General features: G+C 30.5%; 1 pseudogene; it reads left to right on the forward strand.

Annotated features, from left to right (window-relative positions):
• The first annotated feature begins 961 nt into the window (after positions 1 to 961).
• Positions 962 to 3431, forward strand: LOC111392143 (annotated as a pseudogene).
• Positions 3432 to 15306: the final 11875 nt, after the last annotated feature.

Raw genomic sequence — 15306 nt, forward strand, 5'->3', positions numbered from 1 at the left:
TATCTTAGTTAGTATATGAATAAAAACACTTTATGCAAATTTTGTGTAAATACGGTGAGCTTCGCCTGCAAATACAGTGAGCTGCCATATACAATGAGCTTTTTGCAAATACGGTAGACAGCATATACGGTAAGTTGCAAATACGATAAGCTGCCTGACATATACAATAAGCTGCCGAATACGATGAGCTGTCTGGCATATACGATAAGCAATTGCTAAATATGGTAAGCGTGAATTCGGTGTGAAAATCACATATACAGTATATGAGAATCCGATTCCACTCCATACACTACCAATTAAATTTACCAACAACTATATCTTATCACATTGTGTGTATGTATACTAATCTATAAATGGTAATGTACGTGTAGTACAACCACTAAAACAAATGACTATATTGTACAATGCAGTAATACTAGTGAAGAAAAGGAAAAAAAATTGTTGTTATATAATGTAGATTGATTTATTTCTAATTTACTTGATAATAATGACAAGTAATTATTATTTGTAATTCTAATCCAATTCATTTTATCTTTAACTTCCCAAAAGAATTGGCCAGTTATTGATTACGTGGAATTTTATCCTTAATTACAACGCTAATTAAGCTCATAGCCATCAATGTCTCCGGCAAAATATTGTTTGTCATCGTCAAACAATAATGAGGTCAAGTTTCCAAGCGATAAGGAGGTCCAATAATGCTAATCATTATTAACTAATTAGATCTAATTTAGAAAAGACAATTGGGAAAGACTGCAACTTTTGTCCAATATTTTTGAAGTCATTGAACATAAACAAATTCGCTGAAGAATTGAATAGGAATCTCTGACTGCTAAAGTTTTAGTTTGAACTTCATCTATAAATTCACTCTTCAGCTTTCTGTTTTCTGCACAACTCTCAAGTTTTTCATAATTGGTACCTCATCATATTGAACTCAAAGTTTTTTCAGTCTTTGAAGAAAAACATGGGTGTCATCAAATCTCCTCTAGAATTCAAAGTTAACATTTCCGCGGCGAGGATCTTCCAGACTTTGATTATCGAATCCTACACCCTTTTGCCGCACATGATGCCCACAGCCATCAAGAGCTATGACTTGATCCATGGAGATGGAGGAGCCGGAAGTATCTCACTGACTACTTTCCACGAAGGTTTGTTTCCCTTCTAAATAATCTGATATAATCCATATCATTGACTTTGATCATTTTATCCTCCCAGATAAAATGAAGGAGAAGGACCTTTTTAGCTTTCTTGAAAAACCAAAGGTTTTTGAAATTGTGAATAGATTTCTTCATAATCCATAAAAATCTCATCAAAGATTATGAAATTTCAAAAGAGTTTGTCATGTGCATATTTAAGCTTGAAATGTATCCAAATATCTTGAAATCTCTTTATTAATGATATTATTTTAAATTATAAGTTATCGAGGATTCCTAGATTTTAAATAAATTTATTTATTAATTTTTAAATCTCAATGGGGACACATACAGTGACGGATTCAGAATTTTGAGTAAGCACAGACGGCTATTGATCTTTGACTATCGACCTAATAAAATATTAAAAATTAAATATAATAATTATTTTGTTAAAACCAAACATATAAAGCTCTTGTTTGAGCCCCTAGTTTGAGTTAATTATCCAAATGGTCACTGAACTTTGCAAAAAAAATTTATGAGGTTACTGAACTTTAAAAATCACTCAAGTCGTCACTAAACTTTGCAAAAAGTTTTCACAGGGTCATTGAAATTTAAAAATCATCTCATTCATCACTAACTTTGCAAAAATTTTCCTGGTGGATCACTAATTCAATGATCCTCGGGAACCTTTTGCAAATTTCATTGACCCCGTGAAAATTTTTTGCAAAATTTAGTGATGAATTGAGTAACTTTTAAAGTTCAGTGACTCGTGTAAACCTTTTGCAAATTCTAGTGATGATTTGGGTGATTTTTAAAATTCAGTGACCCGTGAAATCTTTTTGCAAAATTCAGTGACCATTTGGGTTATTAACCCTTTTTTTTTATCAAAATACATTCAACAGTGATTTGATATCATTTCAATCACACATTTTTTAATAAAATAATATTACACGCAAATCCAAAATTTAACTTAATTTCTTAACTACACATTCTCCATTATAACATTATTTCAAAATGCATTTTTAAAAAACAACCCCATATTTTTGTTATAAATGTTGACAATATTCACTAAATGACATAGTGGTCAGGTTTTGTATAATTTAAAAGAAGAGTATAGGTTCGAATCCTTGCATTTGCATTAAAACCGCTAAAACATAATATATATTATTCTCCTAAATTTAAGTCATGTTTGAGCCACATTTTTTCAAAAAAATACATTATTAAACAGTGATTTGACATCATTTCAATTACACATTCTTTAATAAAATAATATTAAACGTAAATCCAAAGTTTTTTTATTTTTTAACCACACATTTTCCATCAATATACTATTCAAAAATGCATTCTAAGAAAAATAATGTGGCTCAAACAAGGGCTTAGTGTCAAAATTCAATAAGTGCCATGATGGTCAAACTTTCAATTATCTTAAAAAGGGGTCGCAAGTTCTAATCCCTCTCTATTGCATCAATTTTGGTAAAAACTGTAAAACTAGAGAAATTGCACAATAAATTGGTTTGAAATGAATTACCAGATTTTAACCTAAAAATATCATCTACTGTTAACAAAAAAAGAAAATTGTTCAGGCCGATCTAGCATGTACGGCTGTCGCTACTCGCCGGGTGCTAGGTCCTCCACTGGCACAGAGATTTTATTTTAATACAATCCATTAAAAAATTCAATTGGAGACGCTTGAATTTAGAGTTTGAATTTAGAAAGACTTTTAAAATCCATTAAAATTTCAGTTGAGGACATCTCCAATGGTAGAATTTGGAAACTTCAAAAGAGCTATACGGAAAAATAATTTTTTACCATTATATTCAGAAACTATGATTAGGAATCTTCGTCCTAATCCATGTTGGGGGCTTCAACCATGTGAAATTTCTTATACAGCATTAAATATCCTAACTTTTTTCAGAAATAGCTAATCTGATATGGTTTTACGTTGTATTGTGCTATGTTTTGTGTGTTTCAGTCCCCATGCAAACTAGGCTTCTAACATTGTCTAAATACAGGTGCACCTTTTCCTTACCTTAAACACAGGATTGATGTTGTTGACACCGAAAACTTTATGATAAAGTACGCTTTGATAGAAGGAGCTCTACTTGGGGACAAGCTCGAATCAATTCATTATTTGAAGATTCGGCTAATGGAGGGTGCATTATCAAGACAACTATAGTGTACCACACCAAGGGTGATTCTGAACTCAATGAGGAAGACATTAAGGCAATCAAAGATCAAGCCTTAGGATTTTACACAGTTATTGAAGAATATCTCCTGGCACATCCTAATGTCTGCATCTAAATATACATTTAATGGGGCCCCTGTTTGGCTCCCATTAAATTCCATTACATTATATTCCATTTTTCTCCCTCCTATTTTCAATCGCACAATCTTTCATAAAATAATATTACACGTAAATCAAAAAAAAATTCTTTCTTTTTCAACCACTCATTTTAAAAAAAAAAATACTATTCCACCTATTTTCATTTCTAGAAAATGGGGGCCAAACGGGGATTAAGTTCTTGTTATGTCTCAAATATAAGTGTGAAGTCTATATGCATTTTCATATTATGTCTAATATGTAAGTGTGAAATCCTAAAAAGGATTTCTTGCGGCTTTTCACATGAATAAATGAAGTTTATTGTTCTACCATTTCATTGGAGTGTTGTTTTTTTATCCCTACCTCGTCTATTAATGGAAATTATCGATACAAAGGGAAGAGGCAATAGGCCTTACCTTCAGAATTAATATAGAGTAGACGATAAGTGCATTTTATACACCTATTTTGACCACAAAACATGGATAATTATTGTTAAATATATTAAAAAATGGCTTAATTCTATATAAATTATATTTTGTAGGAAAACATTAATGAATGTTGTGAAATTGAGGGAAAATAAGGGGAAAATGACCAAAATGGAAGAAAATAAAGTTCACAGACCAAAGTGCAAATAGTCAAAAGATGACCTAAAAGCATAAACGAGGATGTGAAAGAGTCAAGGACCAATTTACTGAAAATATGAAGTATTGGAAGAAGAAGAAATAAAAAAAAGAGGTTAAAAAGCAAGAAAACAGAGTTTAGGGATCAAAATGCAAAGATTGAATTTTTTTTACTTGAACTATATAGCGTAGTTATTTCTTCAATGCAATCGCGAAGGTATTTTTTGCAAGTATCATGGCCAAAACCCATTGAATTATGCTATAGCGTTGACATGTACTATGTTATAGCATAGTTCATTTTCAGCACAAAAAATTTGATTTCCTTTTTTGATTAAAATTCTTATGGAAATCAATCTTGGAACGTCTTTTAAAACATAGGGCTGTCCCTAAGTGATTACCACAGATTCCAACACATTTCTAAGAGATTTAGAGAAAAAAAAAAAAAAAAAAGATCGATCCGAAGACGCGAAGATTCAATTCAATAATTAATTGGGTGATGTTGTTTCCTTAATATTCTTTTTGTTTTCTTATTTTCACCATGCTAGGCTAGATTTATATGTGCTAGAAGAATGATGAACCATGTGATATGACTTCTTAATCTTTAATTTTACATTCTTGACATTAAAACACGTTTTTGAAATTTGAATAGTTTATATAATTTATTTTCTCTACAATTATTGTGCACGTGATTGTGTGAATTTAGTTACTTGTTTCATGGATTCAAAATAAGGGGAATAGGCTCGATATGGTATAAATCGTTGTAGGGTTTGATAGGGAATAGTGATATACCGATATGTTCTATGTGAATATTTAAATATTCATAAAAATTCATGTATTCTTGTATATTCACATCCATTATAGAAATATAGTTGGATCATATATAAGAATATGTTTAACTTTATTCGAGAGAGATTGTTAAATATAGTAGCAACATTGATTATTCAATATTCAACTATGTTGTCAATGTAAAACTAAGGTTAAAAATGATTATTGCATGGGGATTCGCTATCCTAGTACGTTTATTATTCATTAGAACATATCAAATTGCATTTTGCGTAATTTTGCATTTAATTTAGTTAATTCACTAATAATTGCATAAGAAGACTATTTTAGTTTTAATTTTGTCAGAAACAAACACTCCCATTATTCTTATTTCGGTTACGGTCGTGGTAATTAAAGTTGAACTAAATCAATCCATATAGGACGATATTCGAATTCAAAATCGACTTTATTACTTATTAACGAACTGTACACTTGCGGTGGTTTAAATCGAAAGATAATTTTCGTGAACAGGAGACAGAAAATTGTATGTGAATAAAATTGGAGTGTGTAATTGCAGTTAAAATAATGATTCTCATCTTAAAAGTAAGCACAATGCAAGCAATACAAATACCAAAACAATAAAGCAACACGATAACACCAAGGATTATTTAGCATCGTAAAATTCTTTGAACAACCTAAAAATTGATGGGCAAATCATTGGTTTCACTCACCAAAATAGAATAAAATATTTTCTTCTCAAGACTTTTGCCCCTAATCAAGAGCTAATTCAACACACCACATCAAGACACAATCTTGGCTACCATAATAAATATCATCTAACTATAGATGGAACCCGAATATTTACTAAAAATAAAAGAGAGAAAGACCTTAATAAAAAATCAACATGGAACACAAGAGTTGAGGAAGAAGAACCCAAGAATGAATCAAACTTTCTGTTTTGTATAGAAAATTGGTTTTGACCAACATTTAAATGACTAGTAAAGTTGAACATGCATCATGTATAAGTGCTATAAAAATAATATTTGAATATGCGTGAATTTTAATTAATTTCAAATATATATGTGACAATAGATGTTAAATCATTTATTAAATTTTCAATTAAGTAAAACTAGATGTTAATTAGCATACATGGAAGAGAATAATGAAATGCATTTTTGAATGTAAAATTTTAATTAACTTATAATTAGAACTAATAACACTAAAATGCTTAAATGAATGTGAATATTAATTAATTGAAAATTAATAATAAAAAATTCATATATTAATGAAAGCACATAGGTGAAATGAATATGTCAAATGAATATATACATTGATGGTAACTAAATAGTTAAAATAAATTAAATATATATTGAAAAACGACAAGTAAGGGATTATGGTATGACTAAAATTGTCCAAAAATTTATTCTTACTTGATGTAATGTTTAATTTCAATTAAGTAAAATTGAATGTTATTTAACATTTATGGACGTGAATAATGAAATACATTATTGAGTGTGAAATTCTTATTAACTTATAATGAGATTAATAACGCCGAAATGTATAAATGAAGATGAATATTGATTAAATGAATGTCAATGTTAATTAATTGAGAATTAATAATAGAAAATTCATACATTAATAAAAGTATACAAGTGGAATGAATCTGTTAAATGTACATATATATTAATGGTAACTAAATGGTTAAATAAATTAAATACATGCTGAAAAACGAAAAGTAATGTATTAATGGAATAACTGAATTGTAGTATGGCTAGAATCGTCCAAAAATTTATTCGCACTTGATGTGATATGGAATATATTATAGATTATTTAAGTAAAAATTGTTGGTCAGTGAACTAGCTAGAAATTAAAACCAAATTTAAGACACCCAATTCTAAGGCAGGACTTTTGGCTACCAATTGTCGTTTCAGTTTCCTCTGGTCTCGTACCAAATGAGATCTCAACTTTAAGACGTTTAAACACGTAAAATTGTTGAAAATTTATGTATTCTAGTGTAAAATCAACAATACAAAAAATATAGATAGGAAAACAAAAAAGGCTGGGGTTTCTTGATTAATTGAATGAATGAAAATACAAGAAAATAAAACTTTAAATAGTCTTGCAAGATAAGTAAAATAACTAATCTACCGTTAAGATAAAACAAAGCTAATATATTTAACATCTTGAACATGTTTGGACAAAGAATTCTGTTTTTTTTTTTTAAATAAAATTTTTCAAAAGTCACATCTTTTAATTAAGATGTATTTTTCAACAAGATAAATTGCCAGTTTCATTCACCAAAATAGAATACAATATTTTTGCCCCAAATCAAGAGCTAATCCAACACGCCACATCAAGACACAATCTTGGCAACCACAATAAATATCATCGAACAATAGAGATGGAACCCGGAGAGTAATAATTATTTAAGTGAAAACTATTGGTTGGTGAATGAGAAATTGAAGTCAAATTTAATCCGTACAAATACATGAATTTATTGAAAAAATATGTAGTGTATTATAAATTATTTTAGAACATTTTGGATGAAGATTTGTCTTTTTGAAATAATAATACTTTTTCAAAATCACATATTTTTATTGTAGAAATACCTTTTCTTAAGATATGTATCATCCAATAAGCTTGTCATTTTAGACGTGCCTTTTATTGAGTTGTGTCTTTTGATACACAACTTTTGAATCACTATATGTAGACTGTGTGGAATTTTCGACCATCACTTCATCCTAGCATATCACATTAATGCATGGTCACTTCAAAATTATTTTTACCATTATTTGAGTTGAGCTTCAAATAAGAGAGTTCAAAACATCTATAAGTTCGCTAGTCTACGTAATTTGGAGTCCACCTATTGTGGGACACAATCGTTGCATCTTGAAAGACGAATACCAAAAAATTGTTATCACCCATGTGAGCATTATCATTTTAAGAAAAAAGAGTTAAAGTTTTGATTCGATCAAATTCTAATTCATGCATTTCTCATTTCCACTTTTCATATTTGGTTTTGCCAAGTCATAATTATGTTTGGTTTTAGCTCGGATAAAGTTTAGTAATTGGTGTTGACACATAAAAATTCAGCCCAAATCGAATAGTCCAAGGAGTAAAGCCCAATTGGAGGATCCCCAAATCGGATAGTCCAAAGAATGAAATCCAATCGAACGAATCAAGGTGAAGGCCCAAATAAGGGGCCCAAGAATGCGGTAACACCATCGCCCAAATTTGTAAGTCGCCCAAAATCTGAACGAATAGAGCGTCATACGGTCGCCCAGAGCTGTTATTCTATTCTCGCCCAAACCTTCAAGTCGCCCAAGGTATCAACAAACATAACGCATCGTGGTTATCAAGAAATGCAGTTATCAAGACAGTTGTTAAAGTAGCCTTATCACGTTCCACGACTCAAGGAATTCAATCGAAAGCGGTTGAACGATGAAAGATAATGGCAGCAGTTAAAAGGCAGTTTCATGACAAAATGGCCACTACAAAAAAAGTGGGTAGTTATAGGACGATCAAGCAGTTTTTAGAATAGTTAATCACAAAGAGATCGTCTATGAGGTATAAAAGGGAGAAAGGGCGTAGAGGCAAGGACCGAATCCAAAACTCTCGAACAGAGAATATGTAATTTTCATTTCTTTAACTTCTAGACTTAAACACTTTTCTTTCTGTAACTCGTGTGCTTGCGCCCCTTGGAGGCACGTTGTTTTTCATTTCCAATTGTAAAGTTCATCGCCAATAAAAGAACACCCTTTTTTGGACTTTGTCTCAAGAGGTTTGTCCCTTACACAATCGTCTGATCCTTTTTAATTGTTAGCGACTTAACCCGCGCGAAATAATTGGATTAGAAATTATGAATCGATAATTTCCCAACACTTTCGTCCTTCAAAGAAGCATATGGCCCGGCTGCCATCTATCTAATCTGTCCAATTTTTGTGATTTGCACGTGTGCATAATGTATTCTGTCGTGTTTTCTGCTTTTTGAGGGAGGAACCAGCATGCTATTTTTCTTCTCTTGGGGACTTAAAATTGCAACAGTGGTCCGCAAAGTTAAAACAAAAACCTGAAGCTTTTTGTTTGCTAAAGTGACCTCTAAATTTTGCAAAAGAATTCCTACCACTTTAATTTAATTGCCCTCAAATGAACAAATTAAGCTCTTGTTTGATGACCATTATGAAGAGAAATTGAGGGAAATGATGTTTTAAATAGTATTTTTTAGCAAATATATAGTTAAAAAGTAGAAAAAATTTTGAATTTTACTTGTAGAATATTTTATTGTGAATATATAATTGAAAATGAGTATAAAAAATTTTAAATTTTAAATTTAATTTACTTTTAGAATGTTTTATTGTAAATATATAATTGAAAATAATTATAAAAAAAAAAAATTTTAAATTTAATGAGTCAAACGGGGCAAAAAGGTCCAAGGGCTACACAAGAAATAATCTCTCTCTAGCCTATGAAGGCGGTACACCAAAAGCCTCTAGTTTGTCGCTTAGGTTCATCTTTACCTGCTTGACCAAAAAATCAAATTTTCAATTAAAAAAATAATAAATAATAAATAAAACGCCTAGGTGTGCTTAGGCACGAATTAAGTGGTCAATTACCAAATTAATAAAGCACCTAGGTGAGTCTAGACGAGCATTAAATGTTCAACTGAAATTAATAAAGCACCTAGGCGTGCTTAGGCAGTCATTATGCTGTAAGTTACCTAATTAATAAAGCGCTTTAGTGTGTCTAGGCAAGGATTAAACGGTCGTCAACTTGACAGTTAACCATTTAATTTTTGCGCCTCTTGTCAAGGCAAGGTGTTTTTCCCTCGCCTCATCACATAGGTGCACCTTTTAGAACAATGATTTTCAATTATCTTTTAATTAGTATTTCTTTAGTAATATAAATTCAAAATTTTATTTCGATTAGGACTTTTAATTCTTAATAATATGTTGATTTTAGCCATCATCTAGAATTTAGTCATTATCTTCTCTTTTTTCTTTTTTTCTTTTTTTTTTGTCATTATCATTATTTTGTTTTAAATAAGAGTCGTGAGTCTTTATGGACTTAATTATTTCTGAGAAAATAATAATTATTGAGATTTTTTCAAAATTTCAGTTCAAATTAATATTCATTAGAATCGACATTTTTGCAATTAAGATCAATAATTCAGTATTCTGTGATAAGAATCAATGAATATTTGATTCTTATATTTGCAATATTTATTATGAATCAATGTATTTTTATGATCTTCCTTGTGTTCACATTTATTTCACCCTTCGCGCTTTATCAGTTGGTATCAAAGCCCAACCACGTTCTTGATAGAGGCAAATAGGTGCTCATGGAATTCAATGATAGAAGTTTCTATTATGGGACAAAAGTTTTTTACTCCTTTTAAAAATTGGAAGGATATTTGGATTTTAATCCTGTTTTACTCCTTCCAGTCTTCGATGGAGAAATTGAAGAATTTGTAGATTAGGATAATGACATTTATAACGGTTTATCAATTTTTGATGCGGCAACTGGTATTGAGATTCTCAAGTAGTCATGATAAAAGTTCCAAGCCAATCCACAAGGCATTCAATTACAAGCAAACAATGATGAAAACTTTAGGCATCCATTATCATTCGTTGCACGAATTATTCTTATCTAAGGTTGTACAAAATTTCTTTAGAAATATGACTCTTGCAAAACTTTTACAAAACATTAGTAGCGATTTCAGAATAAACGTCTCGTGATTTTGGAGTAGGAGGCCTCTGCATATCATTTTGGAAATGTTCAATATTATGGTCACCCCATTCATGGTTTAGTATGTCCCATGTTCCAAACAAAAATGTGATGCAACTAGAGCAGCAAATCTTTTGACTATTTCTTTGGAAATGAAATAATTTGGATCAAGATACAATGTAAGATTCGAGGATGAATTTTCGTCTATCAAAGAAGAATAATGAAGATTGAGTGGATTGGTTTCAATTTAATTTATGCAATTTTATCTATGATTTATATTTTATTTACAATTATGAATTTTTAATTATCTTTTTGTTAGTATTTCTTAATTCAGAATTCAATTCTGATTTATTTATTTAGATTATGACTTTTTAATTTGTAACATTATCTAAATTTGAGTCATTATAATTTATATAGAATTCAGTTATTATCTATATATTTGTTATTATTTAGATTTTAGTTGTTTTCATTATTTTACTTTAAATAAGAGTTTTAAGCCTTAATTAAGGACATTAAATTTTGAATGAAATAAAATACAATGAAAAATGCTCTCCCAACATTGGATTTCTTCAAATTTGTTGGTCATAAATCAGTATTCATTAGAATCAGTGATTTTGAGGTCAGTATCAAGAATTAGATATTGAATAAACATGTTTGAGGCTCTTTCTTATGTTTAAATTTATTTCATGCTTCGCTGCATCAAATAAACATTTTTGTTTGGAACCATCCGAGTTGGAAATAACTAGTACAACTCAGTTCTTGTTAAAGTTGCATTGATTCGACTCCTAGAATCGAACAATGAAACAATTCTTGTCCAGTTCGACTTAATTCTGATTCGGTAAAAAATTATTATTTTTCCTTGTTTGGTCTCTATTTTATTTTCAATGGATTTTTCCTTTTCTTCTTTTGAATTAAATATTTTCAATAAAATAATATTGCATGTAAACCCAAAACTTTTTCTTCTTTTTTAATCACATATTCTTCAAAAAAAAAAAAAAGATTACTATTCAAAAATACATTTTCCATAAAAATGAATTTTAATGGAACCCAAACTTGCCTCCATTTGGCTAATTTATAAATGATTTATAATTATTCAAACTTAATTTTCAATTATACGTTTCCACTTATTTATAACTCATTTTTATTTATCTATAAATTAAACCATATATAATCTTACTAAACATAAGTTCATAATTTATATGAATTTATATTTACAGTAAAACCCTCATAAAATAACTATGTTGCGACCCAGAAAATTACTATTTTAGGGAGGTTATTAATTTATTGATCAATGAATAATTTATTAATTTATGGAAAAAAAAAGAATAATTTTTGTATATAAAGAATTTTATATTTTTGTATTGTATTTTACCATAATATATGATTTATTTAAAAAAAAAAACACATCGGATGTGGTGAAATTCAAAAATTAAGGCTTAAGAAATGATGAACCATCTTTCTTATCTCCTAACACAACATCAAAGATTCAACCGTGCGATGGTGGAATTATGAAAGCGCTAAAAATTCATTCTCGGCGTTCTTTTTATTCTGACATCTTGGAAGGTTACAAGCTAGAAGCAATAAATCCTGAAATAATAAACATATTGAATGCTGTCAATTTTATGTGAAGACAACAATTATTGCAAATTATTTTCGATATTGCAAAACTCGATCAGACGAAGATATTACTGTTGAACTAAAAGTTAGTGAAGATAAAGAGATAAACGGATTGTGTGAAACTATTTCTAGTCTATGCTATAGAAATATGTTGGATGTTAAGCACATTTTATACTATCCTATTGAAAATGACGCAACGATAAAATCTCCTACTAATGAGGATATTATTCAAGGGAACTCAATACATCTATCAATGATGATAATGATTCAAATGATGATTGTGTTTTACCATCTGTTATCTTCAAAAGAGGCATTTAAAGCATTTGTAAAATTAAATAATTACTTTATACAAAACAAAAAAAAAAATGCCATATATATGTGTGTGTGTAAATTATGTGCATTGCAAAAAAATAAATAATTAAATAATAAGGTATGAGGTTAAGTTTAGTTTGAGTACAAAGAAAAAGCAAAAGAATTTAGATACATATTTTGAAAAAGAGACAAATTGAAAAAAATATTGTCAAATTAAAGTTTGTTAATTTGTATTAGTATGAACTTTTATGAAACTAAGTAATTATTATTTTATATATTCATTGGGCCTAAAGGATCTAAACAAAGTATTAATTTATGCATTTAGCAGGAATATCAATTGTGAGAATTACACCTATCCATGTTTTTTTAAGTTCCAACGTCAAAAATAAATTTTAAAATTTGTTTATACAAAAATCAAGTGATAATTCCACAATCTAATAATAATAATAATAATTTTATGAATTAATTTATATGTCTACCATATCCTATCCACCCATCCAAACTTTCATCTATCTTCTCTCTTTTGTCTCCGGCCACTAATCACCACCACCATGCTGCATTGTTCTCCTTCTCTCTCTGATGACACCGCCTTCTTCTCTTTTTGGTGATAGTCAAAACCTCTGCTGCCTGGAGTGCCACTGTACGGCCGCCACAGTAGTGAGCGCCATTGCAACAACAATTTGAGATATAAATAAAATGAGGGGAACATGGCTCTTAAAACAAGCTAATATTGAGTGCGAGCGATTTCTTGACAAGCCAATAATAGCCTTAGGAGTCTTTTATTCTGTTGGTTTTAATTGCAGCTTTAGTTGGTTTTTGTTGTAGGGTTTCATATGTGTCTATTTAGTTGCACAATCTTTGCATTTTGTGGTGACAAATAAGAGGATCGGTGAGGCACTGGGGTATAAGGAGTATAGATTGGGAATTATGCAGATTGGCTACAGAAAATAACAATAATTGGAAAAACTTAGGAGTTGTTTGTAGGATAGTATAAAGAGGGTTTCTTCCCGATTGTTGACGTCAAAATTTGTAAAGAGTAATTTTGAGTCAACTTTAAGAAAAGGGGGCGAACTTTCCTCTTATTATATATTTAAAAAAAAAACCACGAATTATATTGGGAAGATGTAATTGAGTAATGATTTTGTAAAAAAAATCACTTGTCCTTAAGAAGACTATTTCTCTACTATTTATACATGGCTCCAGCCGAAATTACATCAAATCAGCTACAGTACCGAGCTCGAAAGTCGAGTCGCCAAATCCTCCTGTGATTGGTGGCGAGGTCGGTGGACAAATGCCAATTTTTCCTCAAGGAATGATGACCTGCAAGGGATTAGAGATTCCGGACCTTGGTTTGGTGGCTTTGGGCGGTGATAACATCACTTTTAAAAAGTGTGTGAGATTGAGAGGGTGATGTGATAAAGGGCAATCATGATATCTTTTTCGGGTTACTGTGGGCAATCTGAGCTGAGGGTTATAGCCAAACTCACATCTGCCTGAGGTAGGACCCGTGAACAACTTTCATGAGATCGGAGTTCGGTGGTCAACACCGATTATTTTGGTGATTTGTGACCAAAAAATTGGATTAATTTGTGAAAAAATTATATATAACCTTAAAAAATGTGACTACATTTATAATCGTGACTTACAATCTGTTCACAGGTCACATGATATTGTACATAGATCACATATCAATATTCATATGTCAAAGATCAAAATAAAACTGGTTACAAATCACCATTTATGTTGATAGGTCACATGTTATAATTTACAAATCATACATCATATTGTATAACTCACAAATCAATGCCAACATGCCACAGATCAAAATTAACTGGTCATAGATCAAATGTCACGTGTTTTGTGCACTGACAACAGGTCACAATTCATATGTTACATGTTATAGGTAATATGTCATGTGGCATAGGTAACTCATCAATGTCATACATGTCACAATTCCAAGAAAACATGTCACATTCTATTGGGTTAATATCATAGGTGATAGTTCACTGGTCATAGGTCACATGTCACGTATCCAAAAGAACTGGTCACATGCTATTGAATTAATATCACTGGTAACATTTTACAAGTCACATGTCATGGTGCATAGGTCATAGATCTATATTAATAGATCTCATATTTCAGAGATTTAGTCACAAGCTATTGGATCAACGTCATAACATTTTTTCTCAATTGACAATCAATGAATCTTTTCAAAATTACAATTTACAGGCCAACGGATCCTCTCAATTTTTGTCATAACCCACGATTGTTGTTTCAACATTGTTTCATCAATTCAAATATTGGAAGATACAACATTAGTACAATGTTATCTGCACCCAATTGTGACTTCGAAACCTTTCAAATCTATTTTGGGATGGTCAACATTATCAATTTACTTTTACTGTTATAACCTCAAATTTATGACTATTGCATTAAAAAACTCTGATCTACTGTGACATAACTTCAATTTGTGACCTCAATAGTCCATGATTTTCAATCAACCAGATTCCGATCATAGTAATTGAGAATTCTTGCTTTGGATATATCTTTGTAACTCCTCTCTCTCTCTCTCCCTCTCTCCCTCTCTTATTATTATTATTATTATTATTATTATTATTATTATTATTATTATTATTATTATTATTATTGTTGCGTGTTGTCACACCTGTCTTACCCACCTGAGCCAATGGTCCACTCATCCTGATCCACGTAGCGTTCCTGCCGAGGTGGCGCACATTGCCGAGGTGGGTTATATCCGAAGTGCTTCAAGCCGAGATCCATTCGTCGAGGCTCCTCGATTTGATGTATGCGAGTCTGCCGA

The sequence above is a fragment of the Olea europaea genome, unplaced genomic scaffold, assembly GCF_002742605.1.
Source record: "Olea europaea var. sylvestris unplaced genomic scaffold, O_europaea_v1 scaffold890, whole genome shotgun sequence".
Taxonomy (NCBI): Eukaryota; Viridiplantae; Streptophyta; class Magnoliopsida; order Lamiales; family Oleaceae; genus Olea; species Olea europaea.